Genomic DNA, 19,626 nt, shown 5'->3' with positions numbered 1-19,626 from the left:
ACAGACCACAAGTTTTTAAAAGAACGAAGGCAGAGGGCTTTTTGTTGCCTATTTTTAAACATGGTTGTCTGAAACTGAGGTCGGCTTTTGTTCTGATGGAATGAAATGCGATACCAGAAATAAGGATTTAAAGAGCTTTGACACCGATAAAACACTAATAAGCTGCATGGAGATGACAACACCCCCAGGTCTCAGACTCCGGGACATTTTATTGTCCTTGTCCTTTCAGCTTCTGCCACGTTTGCCCATTTCTTCCACTACCTTGCCAACTGCTCCTTCAGATACGTAATATCTGATACGATAGATACGTAATATCTGATACAGATAGATCTGATCTGATGATCAGATACGTAAATTTTATTGCCTTATTCATCCTTCTACTCCACAAGCTGCTGTTTTGCAGTTCCCCCTCCTCAAAGCTCATCCCAAGATCTCAGGTTTTTGACAGGGAGGCACCACCTACATCTCCATCTTCCAAACCACCACTACTAAAGGAATTTCCCAGTTTTACCATCCTAACCAATTTCATGTCCCTTCTTCAAAGTCTCCCTAGTCACCCTTGGTAACATCAAACCCAGTTTCTGTTGGGAACTGAACAGCTGGGATGTCTCTTCTGCATGCTAAAGGTGCCAGAGCAGGTTCCACAGTGGCAAAGCACCTTCTATTTGGCACCAATCCCCAAGAGAAAATTCCTTTAAAAAAGAGAATCCAATGAGATTTGGGTGTCAAAACACACAGGCAACAGATACTTTACAACCATTTCTCAAGAAAGAACAGACGGATGTTTTCTAGAGAATGGTGCACATTGATTTTTCAGTCACCTGTAAGATTGAGCCACCTTGACTTTAGGTTATGATTTAAAAAGCTATCCGTTCCACAGAACACCCAGTACCACACCACTTCACATAGTTTCTCTAGAATGTAAAGGGTGAAAACCTTGGTCACATCTTTCAACCTCTTGGACAGTGATAGTTAATTCACTCAAACACAGCCAGGAAAGCTACATAAAATGCTTTGCACCCTAAAAAATACAAAAACTATCTGGCAATCCTCTAAGAACCAGAAAAGGAGGGGACTACACTTGGATCCCAGTCACAGTCCTGATACCTTCTGGTTAGAGGTTTCAGCTTCAATAACCTAAAATATGGCAATGGATTTCATGGAGTAAAGTTACTCTCAGTAACAGAACACTGCTTTGTTTAATTAGACAATTTCAAATTTATTTTCTAATGCCAATTATTAGCAAACATTTTCAGAGTGTTTCAAGATTTCTCCTCTCCTAAGATCACAAAGTTTAGCATTTATATTTAAGGACACTAATTTCTACAAAACAAACAAAAAAAAAGCACTAATGAAGCACCTGTGAGGAAGTTTCCCCACCTATGTTACCAAATAATCAAATTTACAAATGAACTTTAGTCACTTCTTGAGTCTAAGGACAACTTATCGTGCTTTCCCAGAGTATGCAATTCAATTTTGTGATTTACATTTACAGTTAACTATAGCAATTTAAAAAGCCATTCCTGGAGTCTTTTACAAACGACGTAGCGTGCAGCCCCAACCATTTTTTCTCCAAGAAATCTGAAGCAGAGCCCCTTTTCCAGCCTGAGCCGAAGGAAATCCAGCGCTGCAGGAAATGCTGCTTTTCCCTCTCCTTTAAATCGCTGCGATCCTGGACCTTTAAATCGCTGCGACACTTACAGCTGCTGCATGAACTCCTCCTTTTGCAATAATCAACATTACAGAAATTAAGGTTTAGAAGTCATTCATCGAGGTCACATTGATGGGCTAGGGGGTTAAAGAAGTCCTCGCGTCCCAAGTGCCATCCTTCCTGACTGCTCTGAAAGACAACAGGAGATGGCTCCACTCAGGGGAAAAAACAAAGCACCTCGCTCAGAGCTTCTCTGAAGACCTCCTACCTCTGTTACCTGAAAAACAGTACATTCTGGTATCGTGAGATAAAACAAAATGTATAAGCATTATCATTATCGGTCCAAAATGTCTTAGAGAACATATGGTATGGAAATGAAACTGCCTTAAATCTATTAACTTTGCTATGTGATGAGATCAACAGAAGGAAGCGTGAAGAAATGTTTAAAAATATATTCAGTGTAGGATCACACAACTGAAGAACATTCATCATCAGGATAATGTAATGACACTAGGAAATGAGCTAAGTAAATTTAAGATTGAAGTTTCATTTTTTTTCTGAAGTGCATCTGTTTGGCTCATATCAACCTGAACCTCATCATTTAGCCACGCTGGTTTTCATCTCAGATGCATACATGTAAAAGATCCAGGAACATAAATCAAAAAGGCTTCTTCGACAAGCACTCATGAAAAATATGCTTTTAATTTATTTTTACAGTCCTGCTGAATAATCTGGACCCCAGCAGATCCTAGTCGCAGCCCTCCAAGCAAGTATGTAATGGATGACATCTCCTTTCAGGTCGACCCTTACTGTTTTGCCAGGCTTTGTTTGTTTCTTGGTGTGTTTGGTGGGAAAACGTGTCAATCTTCACTTGGAAAAGTTAGACCAGCTGCTTTTTCACTGAAGTAGATGAGAGACACTGGAAGAAGCCAAGGAACATCCACAGGCACAGCACGTTCCTGCAGAGGAGGTGACATCCTCCACCACTCTCATTCCCACTCTCATGCGACCATCACTTCCCGAAATGGGGAACGCAGAACTCTAGCAGGCTCACCGGGGAGCCAGTCTTTAGAGGCTGTCAAGGTCTCTAGGGATTCCCAAGCTGAGCTTTAAGGCGATGTCAAGTTTTAGTTTTTTAAACATTTCATGCACTAGGAATACAAACACCTGGCTGAAAGTGTCCTCAGTGGGACACCGGGTGGAGGAGGGCTGGCTCCCTCCAACGAGCCAGGGGGAAGCCCATCACACCCACCACCAGAAACCCAGTTTGTCTGAGAGAGGTTCCTCCTGGTGCCTACAGATCAACCAAACAGATCCAGGGAAATTTCCGAAGGAAAGCATGCATCAGCTTGCCTTTCTTTTCCCTGCCTCAGGCACACAAAGAAGGCAGTTTCCAACTCCTCTATCAGTTTAATTTTAAGGTGGACGACACAAGCAGAAGACAACTCGCCCAAGAGCAACGAGAAGATGTTAGGCAGCTGCAGCCCTACCAGTCCTGCGGGCAAACATCCTCAGGAGCACAAGTGAGAGGAAAACCAAAGACCCTGACTCAATGAAGCTTTCAAAATTAACATGGAATTTCTGATGAACACAAAAGGAACTTTGAAGTGCCTCCTCTCAAATTACCTAAATTGATGATGACGGCTTTGTATATCATGCAACCGTCTCCAGAATGCTGAGCTGGTTAGTGATTTCACCAACCACAGGGTCTGCAATATCACCTTGAGTACTCCCTCACCTCCCGGAGGTTACGGAGGCTCCTTTGTGCTGCAACACATCCAGAGCAAACCAAAGCACCAGCAGTGCTTTCCCAGACATTGGAAAGAATGATTAAGTTGGATGTTAAAGGCACCAAATGATGGCACTAGGACATTTAAAGCAGGAATGAGGAGAAATATGAAATGGAAAAGGTTAGCTATTTTTACAAAAAAATATGTAAAAAAAAAAAAAAAAGAAAGAAAAATAAAAGAAAAACAAGCAAACACCATTTAGTGGGTTGCATTATGTTTTGCAAAAGGGTTCCAAGGGCTGCCTCGGTGTTATTTTAGAAAAGATTACCCTGCACCATAAAGCTCAGACATGAATTTTGCATAAGAGCAAGAAACCTCACCTGTCCGTGACACCTGCCACTTCCACCCGCACACTCCCTCAGCAGCTCTCTCCCATCGGCTGCAGGATCACCTCTGGAAGCAATTTTTCTCTCCCTCTTCCCCTTAGCAAAGAAAGGCCAAAGAGATCCCCATTGCCACCGGCAGCACTCTGGTGCTATCTCCTTGAAGCTTCGAGGCTCCGCACAGCTCAACTCACTTGCACTGCTCCACTGCCCAACCTCTGGGATATCTGGGCTCAGGACGGGGCTGTGGGACGGATGAGTGGTTTTATTTGCAATGGCAACAATCTGCTGCTGGCCCCCGCCATCCTCCTCCTCAGCAGGTCACTGGGCTGCGGAGGCGCCGCGTGAACGAGCTGCACATATTTCAGATGCGTTGCTGGAAAGCCCAGCCTGGTGCAGAGCTGCCCACAAACACTGGATTCTTTATGCATTTTTCTGCGTGCACGCCGTAGGCAGCACCAGAAATATTGCACACGTGGAAAACTGGGAAAAATATTTTACTTGTGTGACAGGGAAGGGGCTGGAAGTGGCCATCTAGCTGAACCCGGCTTTGTTCAGGGGCAGGAGCGCTCGCTTTGCGAGAGGGGTAATTTGGGAACGCAGGTAAGTTTGCTCTCTGTGCATAAATAACCAGCGTTCAAGCTCAACCACCGTATCTCAGCAAAGGATAAAGACCTTGGTGGTAACGCGCTAATATTTGTCTACTCGCTTATCATGCAGGAGCCTTATTACCAAGGCTAATTGAAGCAGAGATTAGATTTCACGTATGAAGGAGCAGACAATAGCATCAGATATTCTTTGAACAACAGTAAATAAGATAAGCATGAGTGCCACTACCGCAAATTTTTCCCTCAACAATGCCTCCAAAGAGCAGGAGAAGGGCACAGCAGAGCGGGGCAGACAGACCAACCACTAGGAACAACGTGAATGGCACCCCCAGTGATTCCTGTGCCTCCGGTAAGACATGTCTACTCAGACTTCCTCTGAAACGCTGCCAAGCCACGCACGTTATTCGTGTGTCATGTTTCTGCTACTAAGAAGCTACAATGCTTTGTTTCATCCTCACCTCCTCGCGCAGATATCCAAGCAGTTACAAGTAGGTCAGGTCTTAATGCCACGGTCTTAGAAGTCTTCGGCTTTTGGCAAAGTGCTGAAAACAGGCAGTTTCCCTCTGAGACGAGGCTGCAGCCCACCCTTAATCCCAACTCTCCTGTTCTTGCACAAATGTATTAAACGCGAGCGCCCTGATACACTCAGCCTTCGCTGCTTCCTGTCCAGAGCGTGCGGCTGAACGCAGAGCAGGAAGGAGAAGCCTCAGCATGAGCTCCCAGGGTGAGAAATGGCACCAACGGGGGCTCTGCAGCAGCCAAGAACAGGCACCATGGTCTCTCTGTCTCCACTGACAGTTTACTAAGTAAGAGTGATTCTCAGCAGATTTCGTTTTGGTTTTGTTTTCCCACACCACCACCACCAACAAAAAAAAACGCACCCCGGTATCTCTAAACTAATTAAAGAAGCCAATAAATCAATGGAACAAAAACTCTTAGTTTTGGCTCATCCTCAGAATCCAAGAGCAAGCTGCAACATTGAGAGGAGGAAGGCAATCAGCTGGAGGGTACGGGGAGCCCTGCTCCTCCGCCGGCCGCAGGCAGCTGCGCTGTCCCAAGCAGAGCGCTCCAGCAGGAATAGAAATCACACGCGGCATCCGTCTCAAACCGCTATCATGCCCGGCTGTATCACGCTAATCCTAGAAAAGGAAAGAGCTAATCCTCCCAAACACTTTATCATATTTCATTGCATAGACATCACCTCACTCTTCTCGGCCAGCAGCAACTACAAATAGTCTACAGGAAGCCACTAATTTCCTGAAAAGAGGGTTAACTCAGAATCATAGGAAACAGAGAAAACTAAAGCTGGTTATAACATTTTGACTGGGCTGAGCATATTGTAGAAGGAAAAAAACTCTATCAATCAGTGCTGAGTCTGACCAGAAACCTAGAGTCATACAAAATTAAATAAGACCTTCATTTATTCGAATCATGAACACAGACCTAGCAAAGTAGTGAGAACTATCTTCTTCAGTGCACATACCTACTGAAAGCCACTTTGCAGGCTTGGGTACAGTTTTAAATTGTTCCTTTCTACAGGGGACCATGCAAAAATCTCAGACAGAAGTAGAGCTATCGTGGTTGTCAGGTACCCTGAGCATCTCACAGATCCTAATACGTTGCTATTATATGCTCTCACCTAAATGAATACTTGAAAATTGACTGGCAGAAGAACCACAGGTTAAGCCACAGGAATAATTCACGTCTCCAGTTCTTCACTTGACTCTGCTCCCAGGAAAGCACATGCTTCAACCACTGCAGACTTTCAAATACCCCAAAGCTTACCCTGTATTCTGTACTAACAGTGTAAAAATAATGCAGTTTGAGAACTGCAATGCAGTTAAATCTCACTTGTTTAAACACTTCTCAACAGTTGTGCTGACAGATCAGAGGCACGTGGAAAAGAAACTCGGTGCTGTCGCTGCCAATCGCGCGTTGCTCTCTGCAGGAAACAAGCCTAAATAAAACCTGAAGCTTTGATGACTTCACAGAAAAGTTGGATGTAAAATGCCCTGATTGTCCCAAAACATAGCACACAAACAGGGAAGGGAACGCACAGACCAACACAAACGCCATCTGAAAAAAGGATAAAGTGCTTAAATATTCCTGTAAGTATTATAGCAGCCCTCTAAAACTCCAGGGATTGCCCAACATCAGATGCAGGGTAAGCAGGTGATAAAAAAAAAACACACCCCTCCCAAGCAGCTCTGGCCGGTGGACTTTGTCACGCAGAGGAAACAATTAAGATGTGGGCGAAGGAAAGAAATGTGTGTGCCATGTGGCAGCAGAAGAGGAATCAGAACGATACCATCATTAAAATGTCACTTTCAAAATAAAAATTGAGGGGGCTAATATAATAGAGACAGGGAAAAAAGGTCTCACTGTTAAGTAAGAACGGCACAGACCAGGTTTTGGAGCTCAGATACCACTTCATGATGCCAGTATTTAAAACCACGTCTATCTGGTTTTGTCCTTTTCCCTCAGCACAAAAAAATGTAAATATAAAGGTTTTTCACTTTCATCCATACTTGTAAAGCTCTCATCACAGGTACTAACCTCGGCTGCCAGAGCAGCTTCTCCCTGATCACGGCAATCTAACCCTGTCTCAACCTGACAGAAAGTTGCTGCAAAAATATATTTTTCCTTTATGACCACACCACTCTTTTCTTGCACCCTAATGCATTCTTACCAAGTTCATTTTACATTTTTATCTGCACCTTTAAGGCTCTTCCTTGTGTGTAACTTAAGATCCCTATCGAGAGGCTGGCTTCTCTGCCAGCTCAGGATGCCAATCTCCATTTCCAACCCATTAAGAAAAAAAAAACAGCCACTTTCATGGTTTTCCAAGAGCCTTCCTTCGCACGTTTGAGAGAAGCAGCCTCTAAGAATTTACACATCCTTCTCACGTTCTCTCCAGTGTTTCCCTTCCTTGCATGACACCTACAGAAAAGAAATCCCCGAGTTAGGGCTGTGCCCACACCTACCCGGAGCCTTTGGCTGCTGTTTCTCTGCCATATGGGTGTGATGAAGCTGTTTGCAGCAGGTACCAGCTTTTCTTCTCTAAGAGATGCTGGGTTGTAACTGGGGCACACGGGCTGTGCAGTAAGTAAAAAACAGTCTACAAATACTATATAATACTGTAAGCCATAGAAGAATCCCTCAAAACATTAAGAGTACATTTCAGTTGAAAAAGTCTCTAAGAACTGGAGTAGGCCCCATAATGAGGAGGTGCTTGTATCATGCAAGTGACTGGCAATATATTCCCCAAAATCCCCACGCTTTCCACAAGGCAGCCCTAAATTCCAAAACAAACCTTCTTCCAAAATCTTCGCTGCACATCCTTCAAGCTGCAGACTGACATCCTCTCCTGGATCCAGCCCTGTCTTTCCCTGCCGGTGGTACCATCCCAAATTCCTCCAGGTAGAACTGCTCATGCTACCGAGCCATCTTGCTCAGAATAAGTAATCTCTTGGGAAAAAAAAATGCCATTTTGAAGGCTTACAGCAATCTTGGTTGTAACTATCATGAGAGAGAAGCACTGATATTTTTAGTTTTGCCAGGATGAAGGACAGGAGAGCAGGAAACTCTGCTGGCATCATAGCTCCGAGCAGAGAGCAGCTCTACCTGTACCTTCAGGAAAAATAAATTCCCTTCCGAGTCCAGGAATTTTTTAGCTGACACACTAAGCCTGGAAATTGAGCTAAAACCCCAAATATGAACTCTACGAAAACAAGAAACAAAGAGGAAAACCAGCTCTGCTCCCCGATGGCATCATAGATCTGGGAGGGGTGGGCAAGACCCTCCAGACAAGCAGGTGCCTTGCTCACAGCAGCGAGAAGAAACCCTTCTCGACCTGAATTACCCGACTTCACCACGAATTTCCCTGAGAGATGGGCGCATCCTGCAGTCTCCTGCACATGAAAGGTTCCAGGACAAGCAAAACAGCCTTCGCTCAAGGAAAGCCCTGGTTCAACTACGGTCTAAAAGCATGGGCTTCTGCTTTGATGCGCTGCCAGAAGTCGCCTCCAGCGAGGAAGCCTGGGATGAGTCACGGCACCGGCAGAAGGAACTTGCCAATCTGGATGGAAAAGCATGAACAGAACTTTGCATTTTCTCCCCGCTTTTCCTCCCTGCTCCACCATATTCGTTCCTGCACAGTAATTCTGAGTAATTGCACGCTGCAGGATGGTCAAACCAGCCAAAGAAAAGCAAAAATACACCGCAGAAGCAGGGAGGGTGTGCCAATCGGTGCTTTTTTTTTTCCTAAAAGGAGGAGAACTGAGACATGGGTGTGTTAAAGGACTAAAGGGTCATCTGGTAGGAGTACAGCAGAAGGTTTTCCTTACTGGCTTGTATGAATTCCAGGCAGCACAGGAGTTTATTACTTTCCACACCTGTGCAACTACGAGCCAAAAGCTCATACTGCTTCTACATCACCTCTTTAAATACCATTTCCTCTGATCAGAGTTAGTTCACACACAAATCCAGGAAAAAAGCTTCTAAACCCTAAAGACAACCTCAAGAAAAACAAGCCTAGCCCCAGTATGCTCTTAAACTGGGGACAAAACATGCCCCAGATTGATCCATTTCACATTTACATAGATGTATGGTTTAGTCTTTTTTTTTTTTCCTAAATTAAAATACAGCAGCTTGAGTGCGGAAGACAATTCCTTCTTCACACAAGTCCACATTACTCATATGCTGGGGGCATGGCATTCCCTCGCTTCATTCAAACCACGGTCACGACCGGTTGCCATTGAGAAGCCTATTAAAGGAAAAGCAGTGGTAACATCTTTTCAGTCTCAAAGCAATCTGGCAATTCAGTAACACAACTACTCATTCAACACGTTCTTTACTTACAAACCAAACCGAAATTGCAAAACATCATCTGCTGTAGCTGCTGGCAGGGCTCCGCACCAGAGCAGTTGAAATCTCACTCCATGCTTCTTTATTGTTTTTATCTCTCCAGCCCAACTACTAATTTAAAGGAAGCTGTGCTGGATGCTCTAATTGACCCTGTTCTCTTCCTTCCCCAGTTTGTCTCTATAATTAGCCCTTTCCAGCTCAGCCTAGCAAACAGAACCAGAAACAAGACCTTTCGCAGCCACACCCTGCAGACCACAGCAACTGGCTCGTATTGTTTGCCCAAATCAACATCTCTGCATTAACTGCTTCGGGACAGAAACAAAATTGAAAAAGAAAAAAACAAAGAGACAACATGAGCAAACGCGTCTCCATCATTTTCAGGCACAGTGGAGTAAACGAGGCAGCTAAGCCAAGCGAAAATTTCACCTGCAACATTAATCTGCTGGGGATACTTCAGAACAACACGAGCATAACTGATACAAATACAAAATAATAGCCAGCACTGAATTCACGTACATATGACTTGCACTGCCGCATGTTTTAACACACAGAAAACATAGAGATCAACTCAGCTACGCGTCAAGTAAGACACCAGAAGGACCCACACCTTATTTGTTTGAGAAATTAGACAGCAGGTAGAGAATGAGGAAGGGAAATTAAAAAAAAAAAAAAAAAAAAAAGTCTTATTTTCCTACTTGCCTCTACAATTGGCTATGATTCCTGCCAGGTGACCAAAGTTTTGTTTATTTTCAGGTACCTGAGCAGAAAAGCCAGTTCGAGCCCCAGCTGGCAGAGGAGCTGTGCCCCGGCAGGTACAGCACCGGCCCCAGTAGTGCCAGCAAAACACTGGGGGCTCATGGAGAAGCCCAGAGCTCAGCACCCTCCATCACCCCGTGGGTCTTTCCATCTTCATCTTTGCATCCATGTAAGGATAACACTACAGCCTAACCAACAAATCTCAGCTAAATGAGAGGATTTTGAGTTTTGGTTCCCTCCAGCTCAGGTGGAAGCAGCTGGTAACCCTGTGCTCGGGGAGAGGCAAAGCGCCGAGCTCACCTGCTTCTTCCCCAAGCACTGAGCAGCTCCCAGTACCTGCAGGAAGATCACAAAATTCTGAAATTAACAACTGCCCCAACACCCAGGCTCAAATATGGATGATAGTGGGTGCAGCGAAGAGCTAACTTGCTGCTCAGTTTTCACATTTGCCTTTGCAATTCAAATTTTTACCATAATTCTGCAGACAGACTGCCCCACGAATGTTTAGCCTCACAGAGCTCAGAACCAGAAGCCTTTGCCTTTTGGAAGATATACTCACATTACCACATACTTACTACCTAATCACAGCTGAGACTGAAGTTCTCGTCTTCAAATTCTTCTGCAGCACTTAGCTAAATATTATTCCAGCCTTTCAGAGCTATAGCTCCCTAAAGCACACAAATATGCATGCTTCTGTAATTGCCACACAGTCCTCGCTTATTCCAAAATGAGGTTTTTACCTCTGAAACATGAAGATTACATGCAGTGAAATCCTAAAGGACTGCCAGTGGAAAATGCCCCATGCTGCCCAGACTCTGGCTTGCCCCGCGCCACAAAAAACTTTTTAATTATAAGTCACAGTTCAATGTTCACATAGGGTAAGAGTCGTAACCCATCTAGTTTTCCCTCAGATCAAACAGGACATGCTTATAAGTAAGGATTCCTCCCATCTCAACTGGGAATTTTCTCACCTTTGTCTCTCTCTTGCTTCAGAAGTCCCTGTGGTTTTAAATTTATAATCTAGATCCACAAAGCTTCCAATCTCATATCTTACCTTAAAATGGTCCACTACAAACAAATTCAGGGGATAAATGGGGATGGAGGGACAAGGAAAAGAAACCTCTTCCTTAACTGAAAGTGTCTGCTCAGCTCCATCTTAAAATCAGCTCCGATAACCCTGCGCAGCCAAAAATAACTTTTTACAATGGAAGTGTTTGTGCAACTTAACTGAAATAGTCACTTTCCTTGCTCATCCTGCAGCATTCAACAGGCACTTCAAGTCTCCAGACCTTAAGAAGCTCAAGGACTCTTAGAAAAGGTCACATCAAGATGCAGGAGAGCATATCACAAGCAGGAATTTTGACATGTAGAAAGTTAAATGGTAGCTGACAGGAGTCTCACTAATAACAGCGGGATCTAAACCTGTAATGATCCTTCACCTAGGGAAAATTGTTCAAGTTTTTTGAATACTTGTCCCCTCCACCCCCTGAACAGCATACCTGAAACAAAAGTATGTAGATTAATGCTCCCAGAAAACCTAAACGCAAGAAGAGAGTCATTCCAGACCAAAGTCCTCCAAAATCTCGCTTTCAGCCCATGCTCGAGTAGAGTTAACTTACAAAGCACATGACACACAGAAAAAGTGCACCCAAAGCAGTTGCAATCCATGTCTACAGGTTGGGGTTTAATTTCAAAAAGACACTGTTTTTTTGGTTTGTTTGTTTTTTTTTGCTTGAAAGAAGAGATTCTTTCAAGGATTTCACTTTTACTAAAAAAACACAGAGCAAGAGTGCAATCTTCATACCAAGTCTCAGACACCGAGCTACTTCTAAATTGAGGTTTAAATGAGTTTTCTGTGTAATTGAAAAGCGTCCATATTCAGCACCAGAGAGCTCACACCGGGGCCATTCTTCAAACAACAACAATTGCATAAAACTCTTCATTCAGCTTTAATCCTCAAGTTTCACAGGCTCCTGAACAAACCAAAAATGAAAGCAGCGTGAGGGCTTGCATTAAAATAGGGCAGCAGCACTGATGAGAGGTAAACCAGAGGAGGAAACCTTAACAAAATATAAAAACCCAAAAGCCAAGTGGCCCTGCAACACTACAGGTGATGCTCAGATCTTCTTTCAGGAAGAAAAAAAAAAATACAAGAAAAATATAGGAACATGTCTTTCCCTGTTCTAGTTTTCAGATCATCTTTCTTTCCAGCAAAGACTTTTAGGTGTGAAGATGAATTCTCAATACCACAAGCCAGGCATGTTCTTCGGTGCTCAGCTTTTTCTGTATTTCATTATTCTTCCCCCATTCACTGGAGGTGCTTTATTAATTTTCCCTCGTGTTTATTGTATTGTTTATCACAGCTGAATAGCAACAGCACTGGAAAAGCATTTAAATCAAACAAATGGAGGGAGAGGGATAGGAACAGAACGTATAGTAAAACTGAACTCAGAAACAATACTTTTGGAAGCAGGCTCGCCGTTCCCGTTCCGTAATTAAAAAGAGATTTGAACGTGAAACAATGCACATGAATCCACGACACTTCTACACAGTGGTAGGGGCAAGTGATGGGCAATTGCTGGTAAGTAATCCCTCTTGGTAATTTACTGCTTATAGGTATGATTTCAGTCCTGCAGGAAGAAATATTACAGCTCAAGGTTAATAAATTCCTTAATCAAATCTCTGCAGAGAGCAGTGAGATCACAGAGATGTACTAGGAGAAGTATAACTATGGCGTCAGCCTTGAAATGGATCCTGTGCTTTGACAAGTCATGATGAATTTGACAATCACCTATTTAGAGGTGAACAAGACAAGGGTATGCAGTCAGCAGGAAAAGCCATTTTTTGTTTAGAAAATCATACCTGCAGACTCCTTGGCTGCTTTTGGGTAGTTAATTCCGTTCATGATTTAGTGAGACTCTTAAGATTCCTCACTGGCATTACATTCCTGAACAGCAACGACCTCACATACAGCTTCCCACCTTCTTCAGCTGGCAAGGAAAGCCCATGTTCCCCCCAAAAAACAACAAACCTCCCTCAGTTCTACCTATTTGAACCATCTCTGGGTCTGTCTACAGCAATGTCCCAAACCCAGCTGCAGCCATCAGAAACCCCCCACAGCACAAACCTCTCCTCAGGGATTTATCTGCCGCAAGCAAATCTACCCTGGCCTCTGCTCTGCATTGTCTCCTGACCTCCGTGCTTACCTTCCAGGCACGGTGAAGTGTCTCTGGATAAGATTATCAGAGGCGATGACCGCGGCGAACAAGTCTGCTCTCCTGACGTGAAGCCCAAACGCCTGCCCGCATGGATTACCTCTCAAACAGTCTTCCCATGGAACGTGGGAGGATAAGCACGTCACGCATGCCCTTTTTGCTCACCGAGACATTTCACCTCGCTCTGCAAGCGAGATGGCCCAAACCCAAAACAAGCTGCCTGTCTGCTGCATCCTTCTCCAAATTCCTGCACGCCCTGGCCATCTCAGCCAGCAGTATCTTTATTCTCTGATGAAAAGAAACGGAAGAAACAATGGTCCTGCTTTTAGATGACACCCGCCAAAATCCCTCTTCAAACAGGAGTTGTTCAGCTGCCCTTGCCACTGACAGCAGCAACAAAACCCACAAAATTATCCACTGCTTGCTGAATGATTGGCAAATGGAGGCTGAACGCAGCCCGAAGGTGCGGGGAGCGGCCTCCTACACAGCGCTCCGCCACTTGGTTTGTCAAAGAAACCCCCAAAAGGATTATTTACAAACACAACCACGCTCTTCCAATGGCACTAATTCCGAAACCTTAAAAAGTTGCTTAACGTCATTTTAATCAAGTGCTAAATTTCTAATGATTTATTGCCTTCATTTTTTTAATTTTTTTTTTTTGCACCTAATGGGACCACATTCCTCCACAATTAAATCATTGCCTAATTCCTTCCAGGAGAGGTTGTCCTACACACCCAACAAGCACAAACCAACGTAACAGTTCTTTACCTCAGACAAGCCTTACAAAAGTAAAAACGTCAATGTTTTTAAGAATTGTACTTCAGTCTATGTACTTATGTAATGGAAGAAAAAACAGTAGGCTTACGGAAGTCTTCTAAAGTAAATATTTTAACTGTTTTAAGTTCATCACTCTAAACAAAACCAACACGAAGATGTGGAACACAATAAAAGAATGCTTGGCTGTCTATCAAAAACATTCATTATGTGCGTTGTTGGTTGTTTTTTTTATTTCTTTTTCCTTAAGAGTGTGGGTTTTTCAAAGATATCTGCATGGATTAGACACTCCGCTCCCATTAACGCTCAGCCACCACTGGCCGACCCAGCATATCTGGGATCGTGTACCTTTTTAAAGGTCATTCTTTACAAGTAATATAGTCTTGAGAATTTTGATTAAAAACAGCGTAGAGGCTGTCAGATGATCAGCATTTGATGGATATAAGCAGGGACTCTAAACAGGCATCTGGAGAGGGAATAACTCTACAACAGACTCAAGGTCACGTTGCGGTACACCAGATGTGATTCAAGGTGAGACAGCGGCAGAGAAGATTCGCACCCGACAGAGAAGCCCACACATTATTTTTTTTCCTTAACATTAATAAAGGCAGTAATCAAAGTAGCAGCTGACACAGGAGAAAAAAAATCATAAATCATAAAAATAATAGAACATTCACTGCATGTTTAGTTAGGTCCTAACTACTTCAGTTTCACGTAGCAGAAATATTGAACAGCAGCCCACTACACGCCGAACGCAGCACCTACATGTGTTATGCTGGTTATTTTTATAACACATTTGTCTTCTGCTGCTGCACGCAGGATCCAAGGGGGCAGCCCACTGGCCTGTTCCCCACCAGCCCTAAAAAACACTGGTATCAACGCCAGCAGGGGCTGGAAGGGCCCGATAGGCACAAATCGAGAGCAGGCTTCGTGGCCGCAGCCAAGCTGGAACACGCAATCCGGCTGGCTGTGTGAGATGAGCGGGATCAGTTGGTGCCTCACCAGATCGCGTCGCCTTCTGCTCTGCAACTGCATCGTGTGCCGAGTCGGTGCACTTCCCAAGGCTAGGAAAATGTGTTTCAGACCTCTTCCCCACGCGGCAGGCTTGTGCCACAGTGAGGAACGGTGGGGAACTCACTGTTAAAACACTACACACGTGTTGTTTTGGTGCCTTGCTGAGGCCCTGCTGACAAACTGAAGTCAAAGCGAGGAAACGGAGCAGCCTGCAGCAGTTGGCAGCCCAGCGAGCTGCAGTGTCATGGGACTGACAGAGCATCCCTCGCATCGCGGGGCTCTCGGCCCGTTTCGTTTAAAAGGCTTAACTCAGCTCCCAGTCACAAGGGCAAAAGGAAAACCAGAAAACACAAATGCAGAAGTCGCTGCTAATCCTCTCCCAGCCGCATGGAAGCGGCACGTGAGCTGTCAGCATCATCCACACATAACACACAGCCCTGTCCTGCACCAAAACGCCGGATGCCTAGTGGGGCTCAACAGCAACCACGAGACCCCTCAATTTAATGGCAAGTAGCGAGCAATGACAGTTCTTGAAGGAGCAGCTATGTATTGTTTATTTGTGTTGTTTTGCCTGGGAAAATGGAGCACAACCACCCGGAGCACGATCATTTCACCCCCAAAGAGCTCAGCACCGTCAGTGGGCAGAGCTGCCCGCCTGCCAGCTTCAGGCTGCTGAGCGAGGAGGTATCAGCAAACTGATCCGGCTGAGAGCTCTCTCCTTTCCCCTCCCACGATTAACTTCAGCCAGCTCAGATCCTCTTTGGGCAGCAGCCTACGGCTCCATCAGCTTAACGGCAGCACAGAAACACCGTGCAAGGTGGCAGCACGTCGTGCCAGTGGGATGCACCCTGCAGAGCTCCACAAAGCAGGAATCAGGCATAACCCTGCTCTCCCCCGACACTTTTCATCCAGCACTCAGATGCCCATACTGCTGCTCCCTGCCCTTCTTTTATTGCAACCTGCAAGCCACAGGGCGAGAAGGACCTATGTGAGCCAGCTCCAGATGCGGGCAGGATTTTGGACCAAGTGACCTGCTTGGGTTGCTTCTGACCCCAATGATCCTGATGTCCTGTGAACACAGGAATGCAAGGGGGTGCGGGGAAAGTGATGAGACAGCTCATCAGCACCCCACTCGCTGCAAAGCAGCTTTTGTTCCATAGGAAGGAAAGTGGTTTCACTGTAAAGGGAAAAAAAGCTAGAAGCAACAATACACAATTGCGCAGCATTACAGTTTGTGGTTTAAAAAAAAAAAAAAAAAAAGCATTTGTGGCAAGGACGGACAGGTCTCACCTTGCCTATAAAACTTTTCCGTGGGTACCAGCTTGCTGCACAGTTCCTCCCCACAGAAGAAAATCGCCAGTCACAGACCCCAGCTCTTGCTAATATTCTAGAACAGATACACGAATCACTTCAGTTCTAAAAATCACCCCGCAACATGCCTCCCTTTTTGAATTTTGACATTTTCTGAGGATGCATGGCTTGTGTTTGCTTAAGATACAGAGGTAAAGCATTTCGTGCAGTCACAGCAGTGAGAAGTGCATCACTGTGGTGCTCAACCTGCCGACCAGGACAGCAAGGTAACACCAAGTCCTACCCAGAACACAAAGACAACTGCATTTCCTTTTTTTCCCCCTTAATCCTTGACAAGCATTTCACCTGTGTGGCTTACATAGGCTAAATCCCGGGCACCTGTGCATCCCGGGCACCTGTGCGTCCACACCTACCCGAAGCATACAGAAAAAATTGGCCTGTGTAAAAATAAACACAGAAAACTGACCATAACATTGACCTCGATCAGGAGACAGTCGTAACGTTATACGCACATCCCTCTCCCTCGATCAGGAGACAGCACTTGACTCTCAGGGCTCCCTGCGAGCGATAATCCCAGCCGCCCAACCTGAAAACACGGCACAGCATTTTCACCCCCCACCACGTAGCAGGAAGTCCCAACAATTAACAAGCTGCGCCTTGGAGCAAGGAGCTCTCCAGACACAACCAAAAATCTCTTATTATCCTGCTCTTGTCTAAAGGAATGCTAGAGAAAGTCTTGAATTTGCAAACTTGAGCCGCCAGCCTTTAAATATTTATGCTCATGTTTACTTTTAGAAAAGAGAGAAATCCCATTCACTTAAGAGAAAGTTAAGCAAATGTAGACACACAGGACTGAAGCCTGAGAAAAATAAGGCTCTCTTTTTAACCTGAGAAAAAAAAAAAAAAAAACTCGTCTTCTGAAGCCGGAACCTGCACCCATCCCGTCCTGGGGAGCCGGCCGGCAGAACGCAGCCAAACATCTCATAAATGACCCGACGAGCGTGTTTTGAGCCTCACCGTCTCACAGCAGCAAAACAATTAATCTAAGGAACGGTCAGGTTTCTTCCTGCAGTCGGCAGCTCTTCTGAAGCACTTGGTTTGCGTTACTACTTCTCAAGTATTTCACATGCCAACAGAACCGCGATTCCATTTTATTTAGGAAAGAACTGGAAGCGGGAATTTCTACAAATCAAGTTATAAACCAGCTAGGACGCTTCAGCAGAAATAGCTCAACAGCATCGTTCCCCCCCGACAAATGTACTTTTAAAGGAATTATACTCAACAGCTCCACAGTTGGAACAAGAACCAGAATTTGGCAGAAAATGGCCTTCTAATCAGAGACACGCCGCTTGCTGCGCCCACTAAGAAAAAACAACTCCAAACCTGACAAACTCCTTGAGAAACATTTGCATCGCTTCTGCTCGTGGTTTTGCTAAATGCTAGCAGCTCGAGACCACAAAAACTTCGGGATTATGGGGCAAGCTTGGTCCCAGACCCCATTCTTCCTCACTGGCTGTGCGTGTGGAGCTGCGGAACCAGCACGGGGAGCGGCACCGTCCCTGTGCTCCCAGTACTCCCCCTGTTGACTCGCGGCCGACGCAAAGGAGCGATGGATCCATCCCCACTGGGATCCCGAGGCACTGGAGCTGGAAACCATCCTTAGGGAAATCAAGTGGCGGACAGGCAATTAGGATTTCTGGTACAGCCCTGCCTCAAAATGGGCTAAATGACGGCTGTACAGGTAACCTCAGGTTTCGTGTTTCCCGGGCGCCTGACCTCACATGCTTAACATTCTCAGAGGTTTTCTTGCAAACCTGATGAACGCTCACTAAAATGGACATGATAAGAAATAATTCAGGCACACGGACATGATAAGAAATAATTGAGGCACGCAACATTTAGATGTTTGGCCCAAAATGAGAAACAGAATCAAAGGTTCCCAAAGATTTGCATGGAGTGCTAGATTGCACATGTAAGAGCCTGTGTTTTTAAAAGACACTGCAACTGCAGACATCATGTCAGCCACTTGATACCTTTAAATCTTATAATGCAGTTCTCCCACCCCCCCAAAAAAAAGGCAAAAGTGAACTTTACAAATTATAACTGGAGCTGTGGGCGCATAGAAGAAATAACTTTGAGGCACGCGTACTCTGCAAAGCTGAATCTACATCTACGTGGACCTACTCTTTAAGAAATAAGAGAATCAAGCGATCCAAATGAAGCAGCAGCTTGGTTCCCTACAGGTTCATCAAAGTTGCTACCGAATGACCATGGGATTTTAATCTGTAACGTCGTCCCCGTTTGTACACTGCTAGTATCAAGTCGCACCATCATTGATAGACTGGGAAAGGAGAGCTTATCACTCGCCTGTCACGCTGCTCAATTATCTCCCCTGTTCCAAGCAGCCTGGACTGAAAGCTTTCAAAACAGCCTTGAGGATGGAAAAACGGGGCCAGGAGGGAGAGCTGCCATGAGCAGAGCAAGGAGGTCAGTGCGCAGGTCCTCTAGGGCAGGAAGCACAGGGGAACACCCCAGAGCACTGCGCGGGCATCCCGGCGCAGAACAGCCCTCGATAAGGGAGAAAAGCGCAATTTCTCACTTAATTTAAATTTAAACAACTGGATAAGCCGCCACAATTGACATTTACTCAAAAACATCAGGGCAAGCATGATTATCACGCGGCCCCGGAGCAAGTGACCGAGGAGGAGATGCCGCCTGGCGATAACGCCTGCCTCTTTGACCCCGAAGGCAGCCCGGCACGGCGGCGCTCCGGCCTCGTCCCTCGCTCCCGTCATCCCCACCACCACGCACGGGAAGGTGACACTCACGCGTCGCCTCCGAGCGCTCCTCGGGGAGGAGAACCAGCGAAGTCAGCCAGAAAGCCGCTTCCCCGACTAATACCCTAATTGCGGAGACGGAACGATTCGTTAAGGCGCGGGCGGCCACGCTATGGGTTCAGCACAACGCCGCGCTGGGGTTCTCTCCGTGGAGCGGAGCTCTCCTCGCCGCTACGCCGACTTCTCCTGAAATCGCTGCCTTCCTGGCGCACCCGGTGGCATGGGCTGCGGCAGGGGCTGGGCGAGCCGCGACTCCTGGTCCGCGCCGTGCCCAGCCCGGCTCCGGGGCACGACGGAAGGAGGCTGCGAGGATGTGCGGGGCGAAGCCCACAACAAAAGGCAAGGAGCCGCCCGTGTGCCCGGCTCGGGGCACGTCCCCGCCTCGTCGCGAGGGGTATTCCCGACGGGAGCGAAAAAGGGGACGATTCTCACAGATTTAGGAAAATTCCAGAAAGCAACAGTGCCCGCACCTCCCCGGGAA

The 19,626-nt window shown here is 45.8% G+C and overlaps 1 protein-coding gene across 2 annotated transcripts in view; it reads right to left on the bottom strand.

Annotated features, from left to right (window-relative positions):
- Positions 1 to 19,626, bottom strand: part of MYO9A (myosin IXA) — a 194,739-nt gene that overhangs the window by 167,621 nt on the left and 7,492 nt on the right. The window lies entirely within an intron of this gene.

Source organism: Oxyura jamaicensis, chromosome 10, assembly GCF_011077185.1.
Source record: "Oxyura jamaicensis isolate SHBP4307 breed ruddy duck chromosome 10, BPBGC_Ojam_1.0, whole genome shotgun sequence".
Lineage (NCBI taxonomy): Eukaryota > Metazoa > Chordata > Aves > Anseriformes > Anatidae > Oxyura > Oxyura jamaicensis.
Note: the sequence above shows the minus strand (reverse complement) of the source record. Positions and strands in the feature narration are given on the sequence as shown.